Here is a 25870-nt window from a genome sequence, read left to right as displayed (position 1 = left end):
ACAAGACTCCCTAAATTTTATCAGCATATCGATTGCGCAACCAGGGGTGGAAAGACCCTGGATCATTGTTACTCTAACTTCCGCGACGCATATAAGGCCCTGCCCCGCCCCCTTTCGGAAAAGCTGACCACGACTCCATTTTGTTGATCCCTGCCTACAGACAGAAACTAAAACAAGAGGCTCCCACGCTGAGGTCTGTCCAACGCTGGTCCGACCAAGCTGACTCCACACTCCAAGACTGCTTCCATCACGTGGACTGGGAGATGTTTCGTATTGCGTCAGATAACAATATTGACGAATACGCTGATTCGGTGTGCGAGTTCATTAGAACGTGCGTTGAAGATGTCGTTCCCATAGCAACGATTAAAACATTCCCTAACCAGAAACCGTGGATTGATGGCAGCATTCCTGTGAAACTGAAAGCGCGAACCACTGCTTTTAATCAGGGCAAGGTGTCTGGTAACATGACCGAATACAAACAGTGCAGCTATTCCCTCCGCAAGGCTATCAAACAAGCTAAGCGCCAGTACAGAGACAAAGTAGAATCTCAATTCAACGGCTCAGACACAAGAGGCATGTGGCAGGGTCTACAGTCAATCACGGACTACAGGAAGAAATCCAGCCCAGTCACGGACCAGGATGTCTTGCTCCCAGGCAGACTAAATAACTTTTTTGCCCGCTTTGAGGACAATACAGTGCCACTGACACGGCCTGCAACGAAAACATGCGGTCTCTCCTTCACTGCAGCCGAGGTGAGTAAGACATTTAAACGTGTTAACCCTCGCAAGGCTGCAGGCCCAGACGGCATCCCCAGCCGCGCCCTCAGAGCATGCGCAGACCAGCTGGCCGGTGTGTTTACGGACATATTCAATCAATCCCTATACCAGTCTGCTGTTCCCACATGCTTCAAGAGGGCCACCATTGTTCCTGTTCCCAAGAAAGCTAAGGTAACTGAGCTAAACGACTACCGCCCGTAGCACTCACATCCGTCATCATGAAGTGCTTTGAGAGACTAGTCAAGGACTATATCACCTCCACCCTACCTGACACCCTAGACCCACTCCAATTTGCTTACCGCCCAATAGGTCCACAGACGATGCAATCTCAACCACACTGCACACTGCCCTAACCCATCTGGACAAGAGGAATACCTATGTGAGAATGCTGTTCATCGACTACAGCTCGGCATTCAACACCATAGTACCCTCCAAGCTCGTCATCAAGCTCGAGACCCTGGGTCTCGACCCCGCCCTGTGCAACTGGGTACTGGACTTCCTGACGGGCCGCCCCCAGGTGGTGAGGGTAGGCAACAACATCTCCTCCCCGCTGATCCTCAACACTGGGGCCCCACAAGGGTGCGTTCTGAGCCCTCTCCTGTACTCCCTGTTCACCCACGACTGCGTGGCCACGCACGCCTCCAACTCAATCATCAAGTTTGCGGACGACACAACAGTGGTAGGCTTGATTACCAACAACGACGAGACGGCCTACAGGGAGGAGGTGAGGGCCCTCGGAGTGTGGTGTCAGGAAAATAACCTCACACTCAACGTCAACAAAACTAAGGAGATGATTGTGGACTTCAGGAAACAGCAGAGGGAACACCACCCTATCCACATCGATGGAACAGTAGTGGAGAGGGTAGCAAGTTTTAAGTTCCTCGGCATACACATCACAGACAAACTGAATTGGTCCACTCACACAGACAGCATCGTGAAGAAGGCGCAGCAGCGCCTCTTCAACCTCAGGAGGCTGAAGAAATTCGGCTTGTCACCAAAAGCACTCACAAACTTCTACAGATGCACAATCGAGAGCATCCTGGCGGGCTGTATCACCGCCTGGTACGGCAACTACTCCGCTCTCAACCGTAAGGCTCTCCAGAGGGTAGTGAGGTCTGCACAACGCATCACCGGGGCAAACTACCTGCCCTCCAGGACACCTACACCACCCGATGTTACAGGAAGGCCATAAAGATCATCAAGGACATCAACCACCCGAGCCACTGCCTGTTCACCCCGCTATCATCCAGAAGGCGAGGTCAGTACAGGTGCATCAAAGCTGGGACCGAGAGACTGAAAAACAGCTTCTATCTCAAGGCCATCAGACTGTTAAACAGCCACCACTAACATTGAGTGGCTGCTGCCAACACACTGACACTGACACTGACTCAACTCCAGCCACTTTAAGAATGGGAATTGATGGGAAATGATGTAAATATATCACTAGCCACTTTAAACAATGCTACCTTATATAATGTTTACATACCCTACATTATTCATCTCATATGCATACGTATATACTGTACTCTATATCATCGACTGCATCCTTATGTAATACATGTATCACTAGCCACTTTAACTATGCCACTTTGTTTACATACTCATCTCATATGTATATACTGTACCCGATATCAGCTACTGTATCTTGCCTATGCTGCTCTGTACCATCACTCATTCATATATCCTTATGTACATATTCTTTATCCCCTTACACTGTGTATAAGACAGTAGTTTTGGAATTGTTAGTTAGATTACTTGTTGGTTATTACTGCATTGTCGGAACTAGAAGCACAAGCATTTCGCTACACTCGCATTAACATCTGCTAACCATGTGTATGTGACAAATAAAATTTGATTTGATTTGATTTGATAACAAACACAGAGCCATACACACATACACAGCCATATAACACACAGAGCCATATAACACACACACACACACACACACAGCCAAACTGTATAACACACGCACAGCCATATAAGACACACAGATGTATGTATATTTGATAAAAGTGCCCACACACACACACACACACACACACACACACACACACACACACACACACACACACACACACACACACACACACACACACACACGCGCCATATATACACACACACAGCCATATACACACACACACAGCCATATACACACACAGACAGCCATATAACACACACACAGCCATATACACACACAGCCATACACACACACACAGCCATACACACACACACACACACACAAACAGCCATAAAACACACACAGAGCCATACACACATACACAGCCATATAACACACAGAGCCATATAACACACACACACACAGCCAAACTGTATAACACACTCACAGCCATATAAGACACACAGAGCCATATGTGACCTGAATCAGGGAACTAGGCTTATGTCGTAAGTCACGACATCACAGGAGAGCAGTTTGAACATTAAACATTTTTTTAAATCAAAATTAATTTTTTGACAGAAATGCCTTTTGAACATGTGAACTTTCATGTGCCTTAATAACAAACTTGTATGCCATCTGGAAATACGAAAACAATTGTTGAATTACGAGCCTTGTTGGTTAAGTCAACTGAAAAGAGAGCAACCTTCCCACTAGCCGTGATTGGCTGAGATAATGAGCGGGCTGGGCATGCCGAGAGATGAGTTCGGATTGGTCTGCCATATACAAGGCTTTTGTCTATTTGAGCTGGTCAGTCTGTGTTGGTAATACTGTCGAACGCTGCTTTTTTACATGTAGCTGCATACGTGTTGCTCTCCACTTCCTGGAGGATCCAGTTTTGAGATGGGGGAATTAGGGCATGATAGCTAAAGAGATGGGAAAACACATATTTCCAGATTATGTCTTCAAACTAAGGGCATTTGTGGCATGGATCCGTGGCAGGGATGATAATATATATGGTTAAGATAGTCTAGCTAGCTACATTTTAAGATATTACACATTTCTAATTTTGACAGAAAGTGCATTCCTTTCAAGCTAAAATGTACTGTTAGCTAGCGTTAGCTGTCTGGCTCCCTAGCTAACATTAGGTGGCATGACATGATGTGTGTGGTCTTACATGTTGTTTACCTAGCTAGGTTCATTGTTTACCTAGGTAACTAGTTACATGTCTTAAGCTAAAGTGTACAACACCCGTTGAATAATGAATAACACTCACACAGGCATATACTGTACCAAACACAGCCATATAACACACACACACACAGCCATATAACACACACACAGCCATATAACACACACAGGCATATACTGGACCAAACACAGCCATATAACACACACACAGCCATATACTGTACCAAACACAGCCATATAACACACACACAGCCATATACTGTACCAAACACAGCCATATAACACACACACAGCCATATAACACACACACACTCACACAGCCATATACTGTACCAAACACAGCCATATAACACACACACACAGCCATATACTGTACCAAACACAGCCATATAACACACACACAGCCATATACTGTACCAAACACAGCCATATAACACACACACAGCCATATACTGTACCAAACACAGCCATATAACACACACACACAGCCATATACTGTAACTAACACAGCCATATAACACACACACACAGCCATATACTGTACCAAACACAGCCATATAACACACACACACAGCCATATACTGTACCAAACACAGCCATACAACACACACACAGGCATATACTGTACCAAACACAGCCATATAACACACACACAGCCATATACTGTACCAAACACAGCCATATAACACACACACAGCCATATACTGTACCAAACACAGCCATATAACACACACACTCACACAGCCATATACTGTACCAAACACAGCCATATAACACACACACACTCACACAGCCATATACTGTACCAAACACAGCCATATAACACACACACAGCCATATACTGTACCAAACACAGCCATATAACACACACACACACAGCCATATACTGTACCAAACACAGCCATATAACACACACACAGCCATATACTGTACCAAACACAGCCATATAACACACACACTCACACAGCCATATACTGTACCAAACACAGCCATATAACACACACACTCACACAGCCATATACTGTACCAAACACAGCCATATAACACACACACAGCCATATACTGTACCAAACACAGCCATATAACACACACACAGCCATATACTGTACCAAACACAGCCATATAACACACACACAGCCATATACTGTACCAAACACAGCCATATAACACACACACTCACACAGCCATATACTGTACCAAACACAGCCATATAAACACACACACACAGCCATATACTGTACCAAACACAGCCATATACGGTAACAAACACAGCCATATAACACACACACAGCCATATAACGCACACACAGCCATAAACTGTACCAAACACAGCCATATAACACACACAGAGCCATATTTTTATTTATTTATTTTTTATTTCACCTTTATTTAACCAGGTAGGCAAGTTGAGAACAAGTTCTCATTTACAATTGCGACCTGGCCAAGATAAAGCAAAGCAGTTCGACACATACAACGACACAGAGTTACACATGGAGTAAAACAAACATACAGTCAATAATACAGTATAAACAAGTCTATATACGATGTGAGCAAATGAGGTGAGATAAGGGAGGTAAAGGCAAAAAAAAAAGGCCATGGTGGCAAAGTAAATACAATATAGCAAGTAAAACACTGGAATGGTAGATTTGCAATGGAAGAATGTACAAAGTAGAAATAAAAATAATGGGGTGCAAAGGAGCAAAATAAATAAATGAATTAAATACAGTAGGGAAAGAGGTAGTTGTTTGGGCTAAATTATAGGTGGGCTATGTACAGGTGCAGTAATCTGTGAGCTGCTCTGACAGTTGGTGCTTAAAGCTAGTGAGGGAGATAAGTGTTTCCAGTTTAAGAGATTTTTGTAGTTCGTTCCAGTCATTGGCAGCAGAGAACTGGAAGGAGAGGCAGCCAAAGAAAGAATTGGTTTTGGGGGTGACTAGAGATATACCTGCTGGAGCGTGTGCTACAGGTGGTAGATGCTTTGGTGACCAGCAAGCTGAGATAAGGGGGACTTTACCTAGCAGGGTCTTGTAGATGACATGGAGCCAGTGGAAATATATATAACACACACACAGCCATAAACAAACATCTTTCTGGTAAGAAGACGGGCGGGGCGTATGTCTTATGGCCAACGTGACATGGTGTGATGAAAGAAACATACAGGAACTCAAATCCTTCTGTTCACCTGATTTAGAATTCCTCACAATCAAATGTAGACCGCATTATCTACCAAGAGAATTCTCTTCGATTATAATCACAGCCGTATATATCCCCCCCCAAGCAGACACATCGATGGCTCTGAACGAACTTTATTTAACTCTCTGCAAACTGGAAACGATTTATCCGGAGGCTGCATTCATTGTAGCTGGGGATTTTAACAAGGCTAATCTGAAAACAAGACTCCCTAAATTTTATCAGCATATCGATTGCGCAACCAGGGGTGGAAAGACCCTGGATCATTGTTACTCTAACTTCCGCGACGCATATAAGGCCCTGCCCCGCCCCCTTTCGGAAAAGCTGACCACGACTCCATTTTGTTGATCCCTGCCTACAGACAGAAACTAAAACAAGAAGCTCCCACGCTGAGGTCTGTCCAACGCTGGTCCGACCAAGCTGACTCCACACTCCAAGACTGCTTCCATCACGTGGACTGGGAGATGTTTCGTATTGCGTCAGACAACAACATTGACGAATACGCTGATACGGTGTGCGAGTTCATTAGAACGTGCGTTGAAGATGTCGTTCCCATAGCAACGATTAAAACATTCCCTAACCAGAAACCGTGGATTGATGGCAGCATTCGTGTGAAACTGAAGGCACGAACCACTGCTTTTAATCAGGGCAAGGTGTCTGGTAACATGACTGAATACAAACAGTGCAGCTATTCCCTCCGCAAGGCTATCAAACAAGCTAAGCGCCAGTACAGAGACAAAGTAGAATCTCAATTCAACGGCTCAGACACAAGAGGTATGTGGCAGGGTCTACAGTCAATCACGGACTACAGGAAGAAACCCAGCCCAGTTACGGACCAGGATGTCTTGCTCCCAGGCAGACTAAATAACTTTTTGCCCGCTTTGAGGACAATACAGTGCCACTGACACGGCCTGCAACGGAAACATGCGGTCTCTCCTTCACTGCAGCCGAAGTGAGTAAGACATTTAAACGTGTTAACCCTCGCAAGGCTGCAGGCCCAGACGGCATCCCCAGCCGCGCCCTCAGAGCATGCGCAGACCAGCTGGCCGGTGTGTTTACGGACATATTCAATCAATCCCTATACCAGTCTGCTGTTCCCACATGCTTCAAGAGGGCCACCATTGTTCCTGTTCCCAAGAAAGCTAAGGTAACTGAGCTAAACGACTACCGCCCCGTAGCACTCACATCCGTCATCATGTAGTGCTTTGAGAGACTAGTCAAGGACCATATCACCTCCACCCTACCTGACACCCTTGACCCACTCCAATTTGCTTACCGCCCAAATAGGTCCACAGACGATGCAATCTCAACCACACTGCACACTGCCCTAACCCATCTGGACAAGAGGAATACCTATGTGAGAATGCTGTTCATCGACTACAGCTCGGCATTCAACACCATAGTACCCTCCAGCTCGTCATCAAGCTCAAGACCCTGGGTCTCGACCCCGCCCTGTGCAACTGGGTACTGGACTTCCTGACGGGCCGCTCCCAGGTGGTGAGGGTAGGCAACAACATCTCCTCCCGCTGATCCTCAACACTGGGGCCCCACAAGGGTGCGTTCTGAGCCCTCTCCTGTACTCCCTGTTCACCCACGACTGCGTGGCCATGCACGCCTCCAACTCAATCATCAAGTTTGCGGACGACACAACAGTGGTAGGCTTGATTACCAACAACGACGAGACGGCCTACAGGGAGGAGGTGAGGGCCCTCGGAGTGTGGTGTCAGGAAAATAACCTCACACTCAACGTCAACAAAACTAAGGAGATGATTGTGGACTTCAGGAAACAGCAGAGGGAACACCCCCATCCACATCGATGGAACAGTAGTGGAGAGGGTAGCAAGTTTTAAGTTCCTCGGCATACACATCACAGACAAACTGAATTGGTCCACTCACACAGACAGCATCGTGAGGAAGGCGCAGCAGCGCCTCTTCAACCTCAGGAGGCTGAAGAAATTTGGCTTGTCACCAAAAGCACTCACAAACTTCTACAGATGCACAATCGAGAGCATCCTGGCGGGCTGTATCACCGCCTGGTATGGCAACTGCACCGCCCTCAACCGTAAGGCTCTCCAGAGGGTAGTGAGGTCTGCACAACGCATCACCGGGGGCAAACTACCTGCCCTCCAGGACACCTACACCACCCGATGCTACAGGAAGGCCATAAAGATCATCAAGGACATCAACCACCCGAGCCACTGCCTGTTCACCCCGCTGCCATCCAGAAGGCGAGGTCAGTACAGGTGCATCAAAGCTGGGACCGAGAGACTGAAAAACAGCTTCTATCTCAAGGCCATCAGACTGTTAAACAGCCACCACTAACATTGAGTGGCTACTGCCAACACACTGTCAATGACACTGACTCTACTCCAGCCACTTTAATCATGGGAATTGATGGGAAATGATGTAAATATATCACTAGCCACTTTAAACAATGCTACCTTATATAATGTTACTTACCCTACATTGTTCATCTCATATGCATACGTTGATACTGTACTCTATATCATCGACTGCATCCTTATGTAATACATGTATCACTAGCCACTTTAACTATGCCACTTGGTTTACATACTTATCTCATATGTATATACTGTACTCGATATCATCTACTGTATCTTGCCTATGCTGCTCTGTACCATCACTCATTCATATATCCTTATGTACATATTCTTTATCCCCTTACACTGTGTATGACAGTAGTTTTTTTGGAATTGTTAGTTAGATTACTTGCTCGTTATTACTGCATTGTCGGAACTAGAAGCACAAGCATTTCGCTACACTCGCATTAACATCTGCTAACCATGTGTATGTGACAAATAAAATTTGATTTGATTTGATTTGATTTGATTTGAAACTGTACCAAACACAGCCATATAACATGCACACAGCCATATAACACGCGTACAGCCATAAACTGTACCAAACACAGCCATATACTGTACCAAACACAGGCATATAACACACACACAGCCATATACTGTACCAAACACAGCCATATACTGTACCAAACACAGCCATATAACACACACACAGCCACATACTGTAACTAACACAGCCATATAACACACACACAGCCATATACTGTACCAAACACAGCCATATAACACACACACAGCCATATACTGTAACTAACACAGCCATATAACACACACACAGCCATATACTGTACCAAACACAGCCATATAACACACACACAGCCACATACTGTAACTAACACAGCCATATAACACACACACAGCCATATACTGTACCAAACACAGCCATATAACACACACACAGCCATATACTGTAACTAACACAGCCATATAACACACACACAGCCATATACTGTACCAAACACAGGCATATAACACACACACAGCCATGTACTGTAACTAACACAGCCATATAACACACACACAGCCATATACTGTACCAAACACAGCCATATAACACACACACAGCCACATACTGTAACTAACACAGCCATATAACACACACACAGCCATATACTGTACCAAACACAGCCATATAACACACACACAGCCATATACTGTAACTAACACAGCCATATAACACACACACAGCCATATACTGTACCAAACACAGGCATATAACACACACACAGCCATATACTGTACCAACCACAGCCATATAACACACACACAGCCATATACTGTACCAACCACAGCCATATAACACACACATAGCCATATACTGTACCAACCACAGCCATATAACACACACACACACTCACACACACACACGCACAGCCATATACTGTACCAGCCATATACTGTACCAAACACAGCCATATAACACACACACACACACACACACACACACACACACACACACACACACACACACACACACACACACACACACACACACACACAGCCATATACTGTACCAAACACAGGCATATAACACACACACAGCCATATAACACACACACACACAGCCATATACTGTATCACACACAGCCATATAACACACACACAGCCATATAACACACACAGCCATAAATTGTACCAAGCACAGCCATATAACACACACACACAACCATATACTGTACCAAACACAGCCATATAACACACACACAGCCATACAATACACACACAGCCATATAACACACACACAGCCATATACTGTCCCAATCACAGCCATATAACACACACACAGCCATATAACACACACACAGCCACATACTGTCCCAATCACAGCCATATAACACACACACAGCCATATAACACACACACACAGCCATATACTGTATCACACACAGCCATATAATACACACACAGCCATATACTGTCCCAATCACAGCCATATAACACACACACAGCCATCCACACATCTACCAGATGGCCTTCTACTATTCTAGAAAGTCATAATACCCATTATTACATAAGGTTTCCACCTGTCAATTCAATATTGGGATTCCTCCAAGACAAAACTCCACAGATACACACACACATGCACACACACGTATGCAGGCTGGGTATGTGTGTAAGCATAAGTAGAGGTAGCAGAGAAGGAGTTCCCCACACATCTCTGTCTGCACAGAGCTTTAGCACAGTGAGAAATGTTAAATGATCAGTTGACAGGACAACAATAGCCTATCTGTGAGGTATGCATTAGCATTGGGTTCAAGGGACGCATTCAATCCATCCATCCACCCACACTGTCTCTGTTTTTAGGTAACAACGCCCACTTACACAATGATGGCTTATTCTGAAAACTGGAAGTATCTCCCCACAAATCTACATAATCATTAGCTCATTATCTAGGGAGGACGTAGCTAGTCATTGAACAGGTGGACGGTTGGACTGGAGGACAGACCTCACACTGGCCACAAACTCTGAATCAACATTGACCACGTCATTTCAACAAAAATACTGATTCTGATGACGTTGAAGGACCGTGGAAAACTGATCGGATTTGCATAAAGTCATCAACATAAAGGAATTTCTGGAACATGAGTGTTTTTCACCAAACGTTTAACCTATATTCAATGACATGGTTCAAATTTGACTTGATTTCACTTTGAATTCAAGTGAGTTGACAACTCAATCAGAAGTTAATCCAAAACAAGACGTAGAAGTGACGTCAGTGCCCAGTGGGTTATATGGGCTCTACCTGTGAGGGCTGCAGTTGGGTAAGAAGTAGAGCAGGTGTGAGCCGGACCTGTTCATGCTGCAGCTTGCAGCCGTGTCCAACCTGCAGAACCTCTAGTTGCAGCCCCGGAGCCACAGCAGACCCTCTGACTGCAGCCCCGGAGCCACAGCAGACCCTCTGACTGCAACCCCGGAGCCACAGCAGACCCTCTGACTGCAGCCCTGGAGCCACAGCAGACCCTCTGACTGCAGCCCTGCCTGGAGCCACAGCAGACCCTCTGACTGTAGCTCCGGAGCCACAGCAGACCCTCTGACGGCAGCCCCGGAGCCACAGCAGACCCTCTGACGGCAGCCCCGGAGCCACAGCAGACCCTCTGACTGTAGCACCGGAGCCACAGCAGACCCTCTGACGGCAGCCCCGGAGCCACAGCAGACCCTCTGACGGCAGCCCCGGAGCCACAGCAGACCCTCTGACGGCAGCCCCGGAGCCACAGCAGACCCTCTGACGGCAGCCCCGGAGCCACAGCAGACCCTCTGACGGCAGCCCCGGAGCCACAGCAGACCCTCTGACGGCAGCCCCGGAGCCACAGCAGACCCTCTGACGGCAGCCCCGGGCCACAGCAGACCCTCTGACTGTAGCACCGGAGCCACAGCAGACCCTCTGACGGCAGCCCCGGAGCCACAGCAGACCCTCTGACGGCAGCCCCGGAGCCACAGCAGACCCTCTGACGGCAGCCCCGGGGCCACAGCAGACCCTCTGACGGCAGCCCCGGAGCCACAGCAGACCCTCTGACGGCAGCCCCGGGCCACAGCAGACCCTCTGACGGCAGCCCCGGAGCCACAGCAGACCCTCTGACGGCAGCCCCGGAGCCACAGGAGACCTAGAGGAGGATAAGGAAACACTCACAACAAGCCTCATAACAGCCCTGAACACTAAATACTGATGCTTTCTCTCGCTCTCTCTCTCTCTCATGATGCAAACAAATGAAATGGCCCATTGATTCCCTCGCTGCTGTGTGTATGTCCTGGTCTCCTGGTCAATAAAATGCTTGTGGGTTGTCACAAAACGTTTAATGTATGAAGATTCCAAGACAATCCTGGCCCCTCACCCACCTTAGGAGAAGGGAGAGACACAGCGCTTAGAGGTGGAGACAATAGATGATGGCATTATGAATATCTATTTACATGCAGCACTGACCTTTCCTATGATGGAAATTAAGTCGCCTATTATCATAACCTTTGGAGGAAATTCATTTAGAAAAGATGGTTGTCCAATCTATACAAAGCAAACCTAAAACAGGAACGCCCATTATAATCTCTGACACATTTTTCCTCCACTCTCCTCCACTGACCTTCAAAGCCTTTTAGACTGTAACATGACCGCAGGTCTCACGCAACTCTGTTTCCACCATCCCTGCTGAAGTCCCAGGCATGAACACTGGGCTTACATAATGTGGGTCAAGACGGATAACTTTTAAATAAGGCCCGAAATAGCCAGCAAGCAATCTAGCATTTTAATCACAGCAGAATCCATTACCAAAGCTAATAGCTACCGCTACATTTTGAGTTAAGTGTTCCTGGCTAAATGTCCTGAGGGGGAACTCCTTGGTCAGGAATAGAAAGCTGACGGTGAAAGACACGACAAACCTTACCAGGCAGTATTGGGTGTCTGTGTGTTTTACCTTGAGATTCAGACAGACAGACAGGCACACAGACAGGAACTCAACTGTAGCTGGGGGAAATAGGCTATAGATGACAACCATAGGTCACCATGGGGATCCTGCTGTAGCAAACTGTCTCAAATGAAGATCCTACATCAGTATGTTCTTTGAGACACTGTTAACAGTGTTCCATCTGGATCCTAGATCCAGATGTAGGTCTAGGACTAGGACATGGTACAGGCTATAGGCTGTGTCTCAAAGAACATACCGATGTAGGATCTTCATTTGAGAAAGTTTGCTACAGCAGGATCCTGCAGCAACAGGAAAAGTTCATTATTAAGTGGATTGTAATGAATGGACATTTTTTTGTGTGAATTTTACCCTTTTTTCTCCCCAATTGTTTAGTAGCTACTATCTTGTCTCATTGCTACAACTCCCATTCGGCTCGGGAGAGACGAAGGTTGAAAGTCATGCGTCCTCCGATACACAACCCTACCAAGCCGCACTGCTTCTTAACACAACGCCATCCAACGCCATCCAACCCAGAAGCCAGCCGCACCAATGTGTCGGAAGAAACACCTGGAAACCTTGGTTAGCGCACACTGCGCCCAACCTACCACAGGAGTCGCTGGTGCGCGATGAGACAAGGATGTCCCTACCGGCCAAGCCCTCCCTAACCCAGACGACGCTGGGCCAATTGTGCGTTGCCCCACGGACCTCCCGGTCGCGGCCGGTTGCAACAGAGCCTGGGCGCGAACCCAGAGTCTCTGATGGCACAGCTGGCGCTGCAGTACAGCACCCTTAGCCACTGCGCCACCTGGGAGGCCCATGAATGGACATTTTTGTCGGGGTTGATACATTTTTGTTTGGGCAAATCAAGTCAGAATTTTCAAAGTGGAAATTTCAAACTTTAGAATCCTTTTCAAACCTCGAATACAAGTTTGCACTTCCTTGTCATTGTTGACATGCGGAAGCAGAAACAGACTGGCTTCCAGGCTACAAATGTGATGATGTAAAAATATTTAAATATGATGATGTAAAAATATATAAACATGATGAGGTAAAAATGTTTTTAAAAATAGATATAGATTAGATACTTAAGTGCTAGTTGCTGAAAATATGACTTTAGTATTCTGTGTTTTAAGAGGAGATTAGAAGCAGAGGTGTCAATCTTGACCCTCTCAAAAACAAGCACATAATGAATATCACCCTGTATTCCTCTCTGCTATAACAACTTGCCATTAGGCAAACTAAATGGATATTCAGTATGGAAATGTGTCTCACCAAAAGAACCCTGAAGTGGAGACTACCACAGAGAGAAAATCACATTATTTTGTACAAGATAAACAGACACATAAAAGGTTATGGGCATCTTTCTCAACACACTTTCTTCTCAGTTAACAGTGTTGAATCTTTTCTGTGATCAATCTCCATTGCTTTGTGCTGTTTCTGGCATCTCATCTAAATCACAGTGCTGTGCCTGTTTCTGTCATTCTCTATCTGTTTCTCTCTCTCCCTCTCTGAACCCTCTCTGACTCCTCTCGCCCTCACTTGTCTTTGTTGTGAAAACAGAGCATGAGAAAAGCAATGCGTCATCTCATTATACTGTAACAATGTGGCTCAGCAAAAACATGGGCAGCTCCCTGACAATTAGCCACGCACACACACACGCACACACACACACACACACACACACACAGACACACACACACACACACACACACACACACACACACACACACACACACACACACACACACACACACACACACACACAGCTGATGCCCCAAATTGATGCTGCTTAAAAAGACAGTTTATAATGTGGCAGACGATGTTCACTTACACAGCCACTATGCGGAAATATTCTGACAAATCTGTCGAGACAGTTAAATAAAGGACAGGTGAAATGGCTATGACAGTTGTTGTGGTGTACACTTTGTTTGCCCAGAGCCCTGTGGAATAGGGTGCCAACTGGGATGCAGGTGAGGAGTCTGGTGTAGGTCTGCTATGAAAGCCTCCTTCTTCCCTTCCTCCTCCTCCTCCTACCTTCATCCTCCTCCCTTGCACCTTCCTCCCTCCCTCCTCCTCCTCCCTTCCTGCTCCTCCTCCTAAAGAGAGGTGCTCCAGGCTTTAGTCTAAATGGTGGTAGTGTAATCATGTGTGATCATACTTTGTGATATCACATATCCAATCATGTATGAGAGAGGATGCAGGGGTGAAAGTGGCCGGTACTGTCCTACACTGTTCGGTACTGTCTGGTCCTGTCCTGTACTGCCCTGTTTTGTCCGGTACTGCCCTGTACTGTCCGGTAGAGCCCTGTACTGTCCGGTACTGCCCGGTACTGTCTGGTCCTGCCCGGTACTGTCTGGTCCTGGTACTGCCCTGTACTGTCCGGTACTGCACGGTACTGCCTGGTACTGTCTGCCTGTCCGTACTGCCCTGTACTGTCCGGTACTGCCCGGTCTGCCCTGTATTGTCCTACTGTCCTGTACTGTCCTGTACTGTCCGGTACTGTCCGGTACTGTCCTGTACTGTCCGGTACTGTCCTGTACTGTCCTGTACTGTCCCTGTCCAGTACTGTCCTGTACTCTCCTGTACTCTCCTGTACTGTCGGGTACTGTCCTGTCCTGTACTGTCCGGTACTGTCCTGTACTGTCCGGTACTGTCCTGTACTGTCCGGTACTGTCCGGTACTGTCCTGTACTGTCCGGTACTGTCCTGTACTGTCCGGTACTGTCCGGTACTGTCCTGTACTGTCCTGTACTGTCCGGTACTGTCCTGTACTGTCCGGTACTGTCCGGTACTGTCCTGTACTGTCCGGTACTGTCCTGTACTGTCCTGTACTGTCCTGTACTGTCCTGTACTGTCCGGTACTGTCCTGTACTGTCCGGTACTGTCCTGTACTGTCCGGTACTGTCCGGTACTGTCCTGTACTGTCCTGTACTGTCCGGTACTGTCCTGTACTGTCCGGTACTGTCCGGTACTGTCCTGTACTGTCCGGTACTGTCCTGTACTGTCCTGTACTGTCCGGTACTGTCCTGTACTGTCCGGTACTGTACTGCCCTGTACTGCCCTGTACTGCCCTGTACTGTCCTGTACTGCCCTGTACTGTCCTGTACTGCCCTGTACTGTCCTGTACTGCCCTGTACTGTCCTGTACTGCCCTGTACTGTCCTGTACTGCCCTGTACTGTCCTGTCCCTGTACTGTCCTGTACTGCCCTGTACTGTCCTGTACTGTCCTGTACTGTACTGCCCTGTACTGTCCGGTACTGCCCGGTACTGTCCTGTACTGCCCCCTACTGTCCTGTACTGGTACTGTCCGGTACTGTCCTGTACTGTCCGGTACTGTCCTGTACTGTCCTGTACTGTTCGGTACTGTCTGTCCGGTACTGTCCTGTACTGTCCGGTACTGCCCGGTACCCTGTACTGTCCGGTACTGTCCTGTACTGTCCGGTACTACTGTCCTGTACTGTCCGGTACTGTCCTGTACTGTCCGGTACTGCCCTCTACTGCCCTGTACTGTCCTGTACTGCCCTGTACTGTCGGTACTGTCCTGTACTGTCCAGTACTGTCCTGTACTGTCCGGTACTGTCCTGTACTGTCCGGTACTGTCCTGTACTGTCCTGTACTGTCCTGTACTGTCCTGTACTGTCCTGTACTGTCCGGTACTGTCCTGTACTGTCCTGTACTGTCCTGTACTGCCCTACTGTCCTGGCCCTGTACTGTCCTGTACTGTCCGGTACTGTCCTGTACTGTCCTGTACTGTCCGGTACTGTCCTGTACTGTCCTGTACTGTCCTGTACTGTCCGGTACTGTCCTGTACTGTCCTGTACTGTCCTGTACTGTCCGGTACTGTCCGGTACTGTCCGGTACTGTCCTGTACTGTCCGGTACTGTCCTGTACTGTCCTGTACTGTCCTGTACTGCCCTGTACTGTCCTGTACTGCCCTGTACCGGTACTGTCCTGTACTGTCCTGTACTGCCCTGTACTGTCCTGTACTGTCCTGTACTGTCCGGTACTGTCCTGTACTGTCCTGTACTGTCCGGTACTGTCCTGTACTGTCCTGCTACTGCCCTGTACTGTCCTGTACTGCCCTGTACTGTCCGGTACTGTCCTGTACTGTCCGGTACTGTCCTGTACTGTCCTGTACTGCCCTGTACTGTCCGGTACTGTCCTGTACTGTCCGGTACTGTCCTGTACTGTCCGGTACTGTCCGGTACTGTCCTGTACTGTCCTGTACTGCCCTGTACTGTCGGTACTGTCCTGTACTGTCCGGTACTGTCCTGTACTGTCCTGTACTGTCCGGTACTGTCCTGTACTGTCCTGTACTGTCCTGTACTGTCCGGTACTGTGCGGTACTGTCCAGTACTGTCCTGTACTGTCCTGTACTGTCCTGTACTGTCCGGTACTGTCCTGTACTGTCCTGTACTGTTCGGTACTGTCCTGTACTGTCCTGTACTGTTCGGTACTGTCCTGTACTGTCCGGTACTGTCCTGTACTGTCCTGTACTGTCCGGTACTGTGCGGTACTGTGCGGTACTGTCCAGTACTGTCCTGTACTGTCCGGTATCCGGTACTGTGCGGTACTGTCCAGTACTGTCCTGTACTGTCCGGTACTGTCCTGTACTGTCCTGTACTGTCCTGTACTGTCCGGTACTGTCCTACTGTCCAGTACTGTCCTGTACTGTCCTGTACTGTCCGGTACTGTCCTGTACTGTCCTGTACTGTCCTGTACTGTCCGGTACTGTGCGGTACTGTCCAGTACTGTCCTGTACTGTCCGGTACTGTCCTGTACTGTTCCGGTACCATCAAAATAAATAGTGGAGGTACGCCATATCAGTTGGACATGAGCCTGTCACAATAATTCAAACTGTAGGCTATTACACTATTATTTATCATTAACTCATGTTACCCACATGAAAAATGGATGAATGGACATGAAAATGTGTGCAATACGCTCCAAAGTGCGGTGTTGTTGGACTATAGCAGTGACATTTTGAAAAGGCAGAGATGAGTGGCCGAGACGCGCGAGGACAGTGGACACATCAAGTCAGGTTACAAGTGTAGGCCTGATGGATGTCCATCACAGAATTTCATTCATTACAATTCTTGTAGTTTTGTTCCAGATTTCTCTTTCCTTTCCTCAAATGGCGGGTACACAGTTCACCGTAGTGTGGATGCAGGAGGAATTATTTCCGTGGAAGAACGTGTGCAGGTAGCCCTAACCCTAACGGCTTATAGGAGCCTTTTGAAGTGATTGTTTTCAATCAGATCATCATCACTGATTATGTTAATGCCACATTAAAAGGTCATACATTTTAAAAGTTAAATGACAAATCTGTAATATTAGGCCCACAGAGATCCTATTAAATAAATAGGGATTATATTTGTAATTCTATGATTAGGAATCAAATAGTTTTTTGCACACATAGGAGGTGCCGTCATGGGAAGAAATGAAATATACTTTCACCCCTGGGAGGATGACATTATCAAGCTCTAATTAAGGAGCCAATCAGAACATCCTGAGAAATGGAAGAGGCCCTATTTAGACTGACTGAGATGTGGTGATTACATGATTAGACGATAAGCAACCATGATTTGACATTAAACTCTGTGACACCATTCTTGTCAGCTGTGTCAGTGTGGATGACAGTAAATGTTCATTGTCTATTTTCAACTCAAAGAGCACAGAGTCCTATTAAAAGGCAAGTACAATGAACTGAACTGAAAGAATTGAGTTGACTAATAACTTACAGTAATCAAGACTTGAGACTTGTTTGCTGACATCTGAAGTCGGTCAACAAGTGTGTTCCTATAATGTGTTATTTAGTAGAGATGAGGCCACAGGCTGGCCGTGGTCCTGACAGCATGCCAGGGAGCTGGCACGGAATGGACAGAGTGGGGGCAGTTGCCATGGTTACCCTGGCAGGCACAGAGCCCTATCATGGCAGATCTGGGCTCTGTGTGGGTACAGTATAATCGCAGGGGAAAAGAGTGGGTATGGTGTAACAGCCTTATCACTAAGGGGACTGTGTGTGTGTGTGTGTGTGTTAAAACAGGGTGGTATCAGGTGCTTGTCATTATGGTTGCTGTGCAGAGCCACTATGGTAGTTCACTGAGTGTCCCATCTCTACTCTGCTACATGCCACACAGACAGGCGTTAATCCAACCCCAGCCTTCCCTGAGCTCTGGTGATTACCACTACATAAACATTAGCATCTCTCTCTCTCTCTCTCTCTCTCTTCTGTCTCTATTTCTGAAGCTCACCATCCTCATTCATATCCCTAAACTAACTTCCAATCCCTCTCACCCTTTCCTCACTCGCACTCCCTCTCTCTCTCTCTATCATATGCTCTCTAGCTCCCTCTCTATCCCCTCTCTCTCTATCCTATTCTCTCTATCCCCCTGTCTCTATCCTATTCTCTCTATCCCCCTCTCTCATATTCTCTCTCTGTATATATATCCTTATCTCTCTCTCTCTTCTTCTCATGGGAGTTTTAGCCGAGAGTGCCTTTGTCTCTTTCCTGGACCTGAACTACAGGATGTGGTAATCTCTTCATGTCGACATGAAGCAGGAACCAGTGTCTACTGGGGGGTGAGAGCTGGGGGAGAGAGAGAGAGAGAGAGAGAGAGAGAGAGAGAGAGAGAGAGAAAGAGAGAGAGAGAGAACCTGTCAGTTGATTGACAGGAGAGTGCAGCAGCCGACAGCCGACAGTGAATGACTCGACTGTGAACTTGCTTCCTGACATTTTCAAGCTTATCAAAACATTTAAATGTTCTGACTTAATCTGCATGGATTTCTTCTAGTCTTGTTAACCAGACCGATATTATAACAAAGCATTATCTTTCGGTCTGGACAAACGGGCAACATTTATTCAGCTTCACCCAACCACATTCAAATGGACAGAGACAAAGTGTCGCTCTAAAATGTTCCTTTTCGACTGAATGTGCCATAAAGTAATTAACCACACATATTTTCAACATGGTTAACTGTATTTTCCCATATAAGATCTGAGCTTAATGGGGTTTTAATGAGAAATCCCCCAGTGTGAGAGGGTTCTGTGGGAACTATGGCGTCTCCGCAGTCAGGAAGAAAGTCCCTCTGGAAATGCTACTGAATCAGATAAGATAAAAATGGGCCGACTGCCCTGTGAATAAGGAGGGGTCAAAGGGTAAGACTGGTAAACTCGCCGTGACACAGTAGCTTCATCCTATATTCATTCATGCTAGGTAAGTACTGTTATGTACATGGATTTGCTCCCTATCGGCACAGACACAACAACATGGCACAGGAGAGCAGTTACCATGATAACCAAAAGGACCATTCCACTGTATATGTGACTATAGCAGAGAAAGAGACTGAGATACAGTATATGAATATACAGTATATATGATATATGTATATACAGTATATATGTAGAAAAAGAGAGAGAAAGATACATTATGAAAGAGAAATAGACGCGACAGAGCACAACGTTTGAGAGTCAGGGACATTTTGAGAGCAGAAAGACGAGGAGAGGAGAGACAAGTGGAGGCAGAGTTACACATAATTATCTTGGCTGGCTAAGCCCTGACTGTTGCTGTAATTAATGCTATTGAAGTCGTCTGGGAGAGAGAGAGGGCTCAGAGAGGCTGGCTGACATAATTGACATTCCACTGATTTCATCCACAGAGCCTTTGAGACTAGTGCAAACAGGCACCTTCTAGTCTAGACTTAGACTGAGGATAGTCACCGGATAGGTCTCACATTAAACTGAGAGGATTGGTTACGAGTTACGGCAACCATGTTATATGAACCTGCTTATAGACAGACTATTTCATCAAAAGCTTAATGATGATGTAGAGCAGAGCCTGTCGGTTGGGAAAGGTCTAAAAACGCTTGTCATATCGTTACAGCAAACCATATGACAATACATTTATCGGAGCCAATCACATACAGGGCCTTGAGAAAGTATTCACACCCCTTGACTTTTTCCAATTTTATGTGAATTTTAAAGAGTTACATTGAGATTTTTGTAACTGGCCTCCACACAATACCCCATAATGTCAAAGTGGAATAATGTCAACTCTTAATTAAAAATTCAAAGCTGAAATGTCTTGAGTCAATAAGTATTCAAGTCCTTTGTTATGGTAAGCCTAAATAAGTTCAGGAGTAAAAATGTGCTTAACAGGTCAAAATAAGTTGCATGGACTCACTCTGTGCAAACTAATAGTATTTAACATGCTTTTGGAATGACTACCTCATCTCTGTATCCCACACATACAATTATCTGTAAGGTCCCTCAGTCGAGCAGTGAATTTCAAAAACAGACTCAACCACAAAGACCAGGGAGGTTTTCCAATGCCTCACAAAGAAGGGCACCTATCGTAGATGGGTAAAAAAATAGGAAGACATTGAATATCCCTTTGAGCATGGTGAAGTTATTAATTACACGTTGGATTATGTATCAATAGACCCAGTCACTACAAAGATACAGGTGTTGTCACGCCCTGGCCTTAGTATTCTGTGTTTTCGTTATTATTTTGGTTAGGCCAGGGTGTGACATGGGGATTTATGTGGTTTGTTTTGTCTGGGGTTGTTTGTAGTTATGGGATTGTGGTTAGAGTAGTACTCTAGGTAAGTCTATGGTTGCCTAGAGTGGTTCTCAATCAGAGGCAGGTGTTTATCGTTGTCTCTGATTGGGAACCATATTTAGGCAGCCATATTCTTTAGGTCTCTTGTGGGTGATTGTTCCTGTCTTTGTGTTTGTGGCACCAGATAGGACTGTTTTGGTTTTTTCACGTTTCTTGTTTTTTTGTATATTGTTGTATTTTCATCTTTATTAAAGATGTACAAAACTAACCATGCTGCATTTTGGTCCGCCTCTCTTTCACCAGAAGAAAACCGTTACAGGTGTCCTTCCTAAATCAGTTGCCGGAAAGGAAGGAAACCTCTCAGGGAATTTACCATGAGGCCAATGGTGACTTAAACAGTTGCAGAGGGTATTTGTGTGCTATGATAGGAGAACACTGAGGATGGTTCAACAACATTGTAGTTACTCCACAATACTGACCTAAATGACAAATTGAAAAGGAAGTCTGCACAGAATCCAAATATTCCAAAACATGCATCTTGTTTGCAATAAGGTACTAAAGTAAAACTGCAAAAAATTGCTTTATGTCCTGAATACAATGTGTTATGTTTGGATAAGATCCAAAACATCACTGAGTACCACTTCATATTTTCAAGTATGGTGATGGCTACGTCATGTTATGGGTATGCTTGTCATCGGCAAGGACTAGGGAGTTTTTAAAGATAAAAAGAAATGGACTAGAGCTAAACACAGGCAAAATCCTGGTTCAGTTTGCTTTCCAACCAACACTGGTGTAACGGCATTCTTCCTCCTCTTCTGAGGAGGAGTAGCGAGAAGGATCGGAGGACCAATGCGCAGCGTGGTAAGTGTCCATAACGTTTATTTTAAGACAAACTGAACACTATGAAATACAAAACAAACATGAACGAAAACCGAAACAGTACCGTGTGGGCCAAAACACTCACACGGAAACAAACACCCACAACTCAAAAGTGAAACCCAGGCTACCTAAGTATGATTCTCAATCAGAGATAACTAACGACACCTGCCTCTTATTGAGAACCATACTAGGCTGAACTCAAAACCCCAACATAGAAAAACACACATAGGAAATAAAGGTCAGAACGTGACAACTGGGAGACAAATTCACCTTTCAGCAGGACAATAACCTAAAACACAAGGCCAAATATTAACTGGAGTTGCTTACCAAGATGACATTGAATGTTCCAGAGTGGTCTAGTTAGAGTTTTGACTTAAATTGGTTTGAAAATGTATGGCAAGACTTGAAAATGGCTGTCTAGCAATGATCAACAACCAACTTAATTGAGCTTGAAGAATTAAAAAAATTATAATGTGCAAATATTGTACAATCTAGGTGTGCGAAGCTCTTAGAGACTTTTCCAGAAGGACTCGGTGATTCTAACATGTATTTACTCAGGGGGTTGAATACTTATGTAATCCAGATATATATATATATATATATTTTTTTACAAATGTTAGAATTCTTCTTCCATTTTGACATTACAGGGTATTTTGTGTAGATTGTTGACAAAATCCCACCTTGAAACACAACAGAATGTGGAAAAAGTCAAGGGGTGTGAATGCTATCTGAAGATAATGTATACCACCCACTCTGTGGCAGGTCCATGACTATGTATAATAAAATGTTCTCATCAAAATATTTGTCCTACAACGCCATTGGTTTTCAGATGTAATTCAATATGTGGTGCTTTAATGTAATCACAAAAAGAACAGTACGCTGAAAACCTAGTGAATATAGATACCAGGAATTGCTCTGCCAGCATACATGCTGACCACACCGTTAACGTCACGTGCGCGAGCGTTGCAAAATAAATTTACACGTACATGTTATTCAAGCATTGCACCCACACTGCTCACGTGTGTCTGCGTAGCCGGGCGCTAAAATAGAACGTTGTTCTATTTGTGCAACAGTAAGCTAGCTGTCACACCCTGACCTTGGAGAGCTTTTTATGTCTCGATTTTGGTTTGGTTGGGGTGGGCATTCTATGTTTTGTGTTTCTATGATTTTCTATTTCTAGGTTTTGGCCGGGTATGATTCTCAATCAGGGACAGCTGTCTATCATTGTCTCTGATTGGGAACCATACTTAGGTACCCCTTTTCCCACCTGTGTTTGTGGGAAGTTGACTTTGTTTAGGGCACATACATTGGGGCAAAAAAGCATTTAGTCAGCCACCAATTGTGCAAGTTCTCCCACTTAAAAAGATGAGGCCTGTAATTTTCATCATAGGTACACTTCAACTATGACAGACAAAATGAGGGGAAACAATCCAGAAAATCACATTGTAGGATTTTTAATGAATTTATTTGCAAATTATGGTGGGTTCCAAAAGGGTTCTTTGGCTGTCTCCATAGGAGAACCCTTTGAAGAATCCTTTTTGGTTCTATGTAGATCCCTTTTGGTTCTACCTGTAACCAAAAAGGGTTCTCCTATGGGGACAGCCAAAGAACCCTTTTGGAACCCTTTTTTCTAAGAGTGTAGGTGTCTACTGAATGTCTTTGAGTCAATTATTTTTCTGCGAAAAGAGTAAAGAAAACAATCATTCATTACATTTCTAAGGCACTTTTCATTATACAAGAATCTCAAAGTGGATAAATTACATTATACATAATGCATACATTAGTAGCTAGAACATATGAGAGAACAACCAATGTCTTCTTTGACAGAAGGCAACCTTGACCATATATAGCTAGACTACAGTACACATGAGTTTTCTGACATACAGCCAGGGTTGGGTAGGTTACTTTCAGTTAAAGTCGGAAGTCGACATACACTTAGGTTGGAGTCAATAAAATATGTTTTTCAACCACTACACAAATTTCTTGTTAACAAACTATAGTTTTGTCAAGTAGGTTAGGACATATACTTTGTGCATGACACAAGTAATTTTTCCAACAATTGTTTGCAGACAGATTATTTCACTTATAATTCACTGTATCACAATTCCAGTGGGTCAGAAGTTTACATACACTGAGTTGACTGTGCCTTTAAACAGCTTGAAAAAGTCCAGAAAATGATGTCATGGCTTTAGAAGCTTCTTATAGGCTAATTGACATCATTTGAGTCAATTGGAGGTGTACCTGTGGATGTATTTCAAGGCCTACCTTCAAACTCAGTGCCTCTTAGCTTGACATCATGGGAAAATCAAAAGAAATCAGTCAAGACCTCAGAAAAAATTGGAGACCTTCCAAATAGACAATGACCCCAAGCATACTTCCAAAGTTGTGGAAAAATGGCTTAAGGTCAACAAAGTCAAGGTATTGGAGTGGCCATCACAAAGCCCTGACCTCAATCCCATAGAAAATTTGTGGGCAGAGATAAAAAGCGTGTGCGAGCAAGGAGGCCTACAAACGTGACTCAGTTACACCAGTTCTGTCAGGAGGAATGGGCCAAAATTCACCCAATTTATTGTGGGAAGCTTGTGAAAGGGTACTCGAAACGTTTGACCCAAGTTAAACAATTTAAAGGCAATGCTACCAAATACTAATTGAATGTATGTAAACTTCTGACCCACTGGGAATGTGATGAAAGAAATAAAAGCTGAAATAAATTATTCTCTACTATTTCACATTCTTAAAAATAAAGTAGTGTTCCTAACTGACCTAAATCAGGGAATTTTTACTAGGATTAAATGTCAGGAATTATGAAAAACTGAGTTTAAATGTATTTGGCTAAGATGTATGTAAACCTCTGACTTCAACTGTACATATAATAATACGATTAAATTATATCTTTACATTAAAATACAAAGTCTAGCAGAATTCCAGTCATTCCAATAACTGGTATACCCCTTATTCTTCAAGAATAGGACTTGGAAATATGAAAGTACAGATCAGCCAAATTGTTTTACCTGAGCATGACCCAAAAACTAAGGACGTATTAGCCAGCCCTACTCTGTTGTTTATGATTTTGTTGTCATGGAGGACTGATTGGGCTCAATGATTCGAGTTGAAAAATAAATGCTGCGCTCATGGAATGGCATGCTTTGAGCAATACTGAAGAAAAAAAAGCCCCACTTTTATTCCATAGGCTTGGATCCGCACTATGCAGCTGTTGCAAGAGCACATTTTTCACTGGCTGTCCACTGGTTTCAAAAACAATGATTGATAGGCAGCTTAAACTTCTGGAATTCAACCATTACCAAATACACATTTAGATTTGTGAACAGCCATCCACAACAACCACAATCCGTAAGGAGTAAATAGCTAAATTAAAAAGCAGCAGTGTGATTCACATCAATGCGCTATGTAGATAAGTGATATCCGTATCACCGCTGACGAAACCACTGTTGTCATCCTTACCGCCAAGCGTTTATTCAAGTTGGATAATCTTTGGATGCCGACAACAGTCATATCATTGGAAGAGATATCTTGAACTGTAGCCCACAAAAGCCTATTTCTGCTCTTTTCCCACGATGCATCAAACACAGTTGGTGTGTCATCAT

The sequence above is a fragment of the Oncorhynchus tshawytscha genome, unplaced genomic scaffold (genome assembly GCF_018296145.1).
Source record: "Oncorhynchus tshawytscha isolate Ot180627B unplaced genomic scaffold, Otsh_v2.0 Un_contig_5821_pilon_pilon, whole genome shotgun sequence".
NCBI lineage: Eukaryota > Metazoa > Chordata > Actinopteri > Salmoniformes > Salmonidae > Oncorhynchus > Oncorhynchus tshawytscha.
The sequence above is the reverse complement of the archived record's forward strand: the minus strand, read 5'-3'. Positions refer to the sequence as shown.